The following is a 6,816-nucleotide window of genomic DNA, read 5'->3' on the forward strand; positions in this document are numbered from 1 at the left end:
AACAGTTAAATGCCAACGAATCAAAAAGCCTAGAGGAAATGGACAAATTCCTAGGCATATACAACCTATCCAGACTGAATCATAAATAAAAAATGTGAACAGACCAATAAGGAGTAAGGAGACTGAATCAGTAACTAACAAATAAAAGTTCAGAATCAGATGATTTCCACAGTGAATTCTACCAAACATTTAGAGAAGAAATAATACCAATACTTTTAAAGCTCTTCCCAAAAAGTTGAAGAGGATTAAATACTCCAAGGCTCATTTTACAAGGCCAGCATTATCTTGATATCAAAACCAGACAGGGGCACTACAAGAAAAAACGAAACAAAGCAGCAACAAAAAGAACTACTGTATAATATCCCTGATAACTAAAAATGTAAAAATTCTCTACAAAATGCTACAAAACTGAATTCGCCAGCACATATCAGTAAATGTGATGCATTATATTAATAGAATGATCAATAAAAAATCATATGATTAACTCAACATATGCAGAAAAGGCATTTGACAAAATTCAACATCCTTTTATAATAAAAATACTCACAAAACTGGGTACAGAAGGAATACACATCAACATAATAAAAACCACATATTGCAAGCCCAAAGCTAACCTCATACTCAATGGAAAAATTTTTAAAGTTTTCCCCTTCAAGATCAGGAACAAGACAAGTGTGTCCACTTTCACCACTCTCACGTGACATAGTACTGGATGTTCTAGCCAGAGAACAAGGAGAGCAAAAGAAATAAAAGGCATCCCCCCCCAAAAAAAAAGAAGTAAAATTTTCTGTTTCTAGGTGACATGAACTTACATGTAAAAAAGTCCTAAAAACTTCACAAAAAAATCAAAATAAACAAATTTAGTAAAGTTGCCAAATATAAGATCAATATACAAAAGGCAAGAGTTTTGTTGTTTTTTTTTGTTTTTTGTTTGTTTTTAATATGGAATGCTTACCAGTTTTTCATGGCATCCTTGTTCAGTGATCATGCTAATCTTCTCTGTATCATTCCAATTTTAGTATACGTACTACCAAAGTAAACACAAGATAGGAGCAGTTTAACATTCTAAGGATGATCTATCTGAAAAAATAATAAAAACAATCTCATTCACAATAACATCAAAAATAATGAAATACTTAGGAATAAATTTAACTAAGAAGATGAAAGATCTGTACACCATAAACTATGACATTGATAAAGAAATTGAAGGAGACAGAATTGGAAAGATAGCCCATATGTATGAATGGTAAGAATTAACATTGTTAAAATGTCCATACTACCCAAAAGCATCTGTAAATTCAATTCCTATAAAAAAAATCCAATGTTATTTTTTTACAGAAATAAATATAGAATCCTAAAATTTATATGAGACCATAAAAGACACCAAATAAGCAAAGCAAAGCAAAAGCAAAGTTTTGAGAAAGAATGAAGAAGAGACATTGCACCTCCTGATTTGAAACTATACTACAAAGCCCTCATACTCAAAACAATAAAGTATACTGGCATAAAAACAGACCAATAAACAAGTAGAACAGAATTGAGAGTCCAGAAATAAATCCTTTCATACAGTCACCTAATATTTGACAGGAGCCAACATATGTAATGGGGAAAAGATAGTCTGTTCAATAAATGATCTTTAAAACTGAATAGTCACATAAGACAGTATGAAACTGGACCTTTATCATATATCACTCATAAATTTTAACTTGAAATAGATTAAAGACTTAAATGTGACACATGAAACTGTAAAATTCCTAAAGGAAAACATAGGAAAAATTCTCCTTGACATTGGTCTTGTCAATAGTTTTTTGGATACCAGACCAAAAGCACAATCAAAAAAAGCAAAAATAACTGCTGGGTATTTACCCCAAAGATACAGATGTAGTGAAAAGAAGAGCCATCTGTACCCCAATGTTTATTGCAGCAATGGCCACGGTCGCCAAACTGTGGAAAGAACCAAGATGCCCTTCAACGGATGAATGGATAAGGAAGATGTGGTACATATACACAATGGAGTATTACGCCTCCATCAGAAAGGATGAATACCCAACTTTTGCAGCAACATGGACGGGACTGGAAGAGATTATGCTGAGTGAAATAAGTCAAGCAGAGAGAGTCAAGTATCATATGGTCTCACTTATTTGTGTAGCATAACAAAGAACATGGAGGACATGGGGAGATGGAGAGGAGAAGGGAGTTGAGGGAAACTGGAAGGGGAGATGAACCATGAGAGACTATGGACTCTGAAAAACAACCAGAGGGTTTTGAAGGGGCGGGGGGTGGGAGGTTGAAGAACCAGGTGGTGGGTAATAGGGAGGGCATGTACTGCATGGAGCACTGGGTGTGGTACAAAAACAATGAATACTGTTATGTTGAAAATAAACAAATTTAAAAAAAAGCAAAAATAAATAAATGGGATTACATCAAACTAAAGTTTCTGCATTGCAAAAAAAAAAAAGAAAGAAAGAAAAATGAAGAGAATGAAAACACAATCCATAGAATGGAAGAAAATACTTACAAATCTTATATCTGAAAAGAGGTTAATAACCAACATATATAAATAGCAAAAAAAAAAATCTAATTTAAAAAATAGCAAAAGGCTCTCAATAGACTTTTTTTTTTTCAAAGAAATTATATAAATGACCAACAGGTGCATTAAAAAGTGCTCAACGTAAAAAACCAGGGCAAGGTCATTTTGTTGTTGTTGTTGTTTATCTCTGAAAACACAGCAAGATATTACTACCTATTAGAATATATACTACCAAAAAATTAAAACTAACAAATTTTGGTAAATATTGGGGAAATGGGGAACTCATGCACACTGTGATAGGAATATAAATTTATATGGAAAACAGTATGGAGATGATTCAAATTATTAAAAGTAAAATTATTGTATGATTCAGTAATCCCACTTCTAGGTATATATCTAAAGGAAATGAAGTCACTATTCAAATACATAGCTGCACTCTTATGTTCATTATAAAATTATTAACTCTAAGCAAGAGATGGAAATAACTTCAGTATCCATCGATGGATGAATGAATAAAATAAGTATGGTAAATATATACTATGGAATACTACTTAACCATAAAAAATTAAGAAATCCTGCCATTTACAACAGCATGGATGGATCTTGAAGGTATTGTACTAAGTGAAATATGTCAAAGATTTTATATATATATATATATATATATATAATTTATGTATTATGATTTCTCTTACATACGGAATCTAAAGAAAAGGCAAACTAATGGAAACTTAGAGTTGAGTTGACAAGGGGTGGGGCTGGGGTGGAGTAAGATGGTCAAAGGGTACAAACTTGCAACTATAATATGAAAAAGTTCTGGGGATCTAATGTACAGCATGATGATCATAGTTAATAATATACACATACTTTGTTTTATTGTGCTTCCCTTTATTAAACTTTGCATATATCACATTCTTACAAGTTGAAAGTTTATAGCAATCTTGCATCAAATAGATCTGCTGCCACCATTTTTCCAACAACATTTGTACATTTTGTGTCTCTCTGTCACATGTTGGTAATTCTTGCAATATTTCAAATTTTTTTCATTATTATTGTATTTGTCATGGTGATCTGTGATCAGTAATTATGACCCACTGAAAACTCAGAACTAGTTTAGTTAAGGTATATACCTTGTTTTTCTTTAAAGACATAATGCTTTTGAACAGTACAGTATAGTGTATATTTTTATATGCACTGGGAAACATAATTTTTATATGCACTGGGAAACAAAAAAAATAATAATTTGACTTAGTTTATTGTGATAATCACCTTATTGAGGTGGTCTGGAACAAAACCCACAATACCTCTGAAGTTTATCTTTATTGACTATATACATGAAAATTGCTAAGAGAGTAGGTCTTAAAATTCCTTACCATACATGCATAAAAAACAGTGGCAGCTATATGAGATAGTAGATGTATTAACATTCTTATGTAGATTATTTTGCAATATAGATGTATATCAATTTATCAAATTGTACAAAATTTACAAAATGTTAAAAGTTTACAATGTTATAAGAAATCATTTCTTAAAATTTACAAATTATAATATGTCAATTATTTTTCAATGAAGCTGGAAAAATCTTTTTGCAGAATTAATCTATTTTCAAAAAAAGGAAGTAAGGAAGTAGGAACTGCAACTAACTCTGAAATAATAGAATATAAAATCCATTTCAGTTATATACACTGTGACAAAAACTATTACTTAGTTTACAATGAAGGAATATTTATGAAGCATGAAGAATGGTCTATAAATAAGGCTGAAAGAGCCCGGTTTTAAGGTTTAAATTTAAAATCTTCTTTTGAAATACTAAACTGACCACCCATTTTTTCAAACATAAATGTCTTAACTGCATGAATTTATTTCATACAATTCTACAATCTAGTTTCATAAGAAAGCAGCATGCAAATTTTGAACAAGACAGACTTGCTTAAGTTTCTTTATGTTCAACAGTAAAGGATACTTCCCTAAAAATAAAGAGAAGAAAAATCAGCATATTTATTATAATAATTATTATTCATAATGAGATTCATATTGAATTAGGGAATATATATTCTCAGAGGGGGTAAAGGAAAATGAAATTTATTTTAGTAAATGTGTCCATGAATAATCAATACAATGCCTCAATATAAATGAATATTATCATTTTGAACAATTTAATTACTATTATTAGAATTATTATAAGTATAAAAATAGCTATCATTTTAGCATGGAATATGAGACTCTCATGCTCCATGCTTCATTACATCCACACAACAACTCTGCATAATAAGTATTATCATCACCATTTCATGGGTGAAAAAACTGAGGCTAACACATTTAGATAACTGGTTTATGATTACATGGCTAGTAAAGATGCATCACACTAATTTAGGTTTTATGATTTCAGAATTGTACTCTTTCCACTACACATTCTATTACTCTGTAAATACTTGGCTTGTTTTCATTTAGTTCTTTAATTTTATTCATGTGGTGATGGCTTAAAGCTTCATTTAAAGGAAGCTTAGAAAATTCATTTAACCAAAAGCTCCTAAGAATTAAAAATGTCATGGATCTAATGTAGACATGGATATCATTAGTTAATGGGTCACTATATATTTCCACTCTAGTGAGAAAACAATCAGAGTATTTTTCTAAGTTTTAGACTCTAGTGTGAAAAAAGGACTTTGTTAAAATAGAAATATTTAGACAAAGGTGACCAAAAGTCTAGATCAGGTCACCTTAACATAAATAGTAGGGAACTGAGGAAACAAATGGAGATTTGAACACTGAGCTATGATATAATGAATGGTTTAAAGTATTTAAGCAGACTATATAAAAGCCCTTTAAAGCCTGGTCTTAGCCTAGCATTGCAGCTTCCGGGATATCTATCTATCTATCTATCTACCTATCTATCTATCTATCTATCCATCTATCATCTATCTATCTAGATAGAAATTTGAAAACTTTTTTAACTTAAAGATTTGAGAAATAGAACATTATCAGCACCATAAAAGACCTCTTTCTGATAACAACCTAGCCCCTCCTCCCAGTGTGTTAATATTCTCTCTTATTTAATGTAACATTGTACAAATATACCACTACTGATCTGCTGTTATGAATGACATAACTATAATCATCTGTTTGCATATCCTGGTGAAAAAATTCATTTAGTTTCAAGTTATATTTCTAGGAATGGACCAAATATTTTTTTATCTTTAAGTTTTCTAAGTATTGTCCAGCTTACCTCAAATGTTTTTATTATACATACTCCTACCAGCAAAATATGGACACTGTCATTCTTTCACATTCTTGCAAGACATTTTTACTGTTGCCCAATATGGTGAGTGTGTAATAGTATGCCATTCTAGGTTTTAATTTGTATTCCAGATTCATAATAAAGATAAACAGTTTTTATATATGAGTGGCCATTTGGATTACCCTTTCTGTAAAGTGCATGCTTAAATCTTTTAATATCTTAACACTGTGTCATACTCACTTCTTTAATAGTAGATTTTCTGAATGAACTTTTAGCTTTGTAGGTCTTCTCTATTTATTTTGAACTTGTTTTCATTTCAAAATCTTTATATTTATTTTCATAATCTGCTTTTATTTTGCTTTGTCTATTATCTATATATTTATTTATTTATTAGCGAGAGAGAGTTAAAGAGAGAGAGAGCGAGTGAGCAGGGAGGGGTAGAAAGAGAGGGAAAAAGAATCTTAAGCAGGATCCAGGCTCAGCACAGAGCCCAACTCAGGGCTCTATTTCATAACCGTGACATCATGACCTGAGCCAAAATGAATCTTGGATTACTGAAAGAAATACAATAAAATTAAGGTGTTAAAAAAAAAAAAGAATCGGAGGTTTAATTAAGTGAGCCACCCAGGCACCCCTGTTGTGTCTTAAATTACCTGTCATACCTTTAAAGTTCTAGAGTATCCATTTGGTTCATTTATAAAATCTTTCTAAATATCATTTTTAGTTTCAGTTTTCATTCAATTTGCTGCCCCTCTCATTTCTTTGAGCAGAGTAATCAAGCCTTTTTTACAATCTTTATTGATCATTTTAATATCATACTTAACTCCATTTTGTCTATCAAATCTTGTTAATGGGTTTTCTTTGTGTGCTTTGTTACATTTTGCTGTGTCCAAGACATTATATTTGAAACTCTTATTGAGTAGGGATAATTAGGAGCTATAATAATGGTATGGTCCTCCTTGGCAGGATTTTCTCTTATACCTGAGATTCTACAAGACAATCATACTCCAAATTCAGTGATTGACTTTCTCAGCTTGCACAGAAGGCAAGG

General features: G+C 31.1%; 1 non-coding gene across 1 annotated transcript; it reads right to left on the reverse strand.

Moving 5' to 3' along the window:
* Positions 1 to 936: 936 nt before the first annotated feature.
* On the reverse strand, positions 937 to 1,039 carry LOC123937774. Its single transcript, XR_006817570.1, has one exon. It is a non-coding gene; the product is annotated as a U6 spliceosomal RNA (small nuclear RNA).
* Between the last annotated feature and the right edge of the window lie 5,777 nt (positions 1,040 to 6,816).

Source organism: Meles meles, chromosome 2 (assembly GCF_922984935.1).
Source record: "Meles meles chromosome 2, mMelMel3.1 paternal haplotype, whole genome shotgun sequence".
Classification (NCBI taxonomy): domain Eukaryota; kingdom Metazoa; phylum Chordata; class Mammalia; order Carnivora; family Mustelidae; genus Meles; species Meles meles.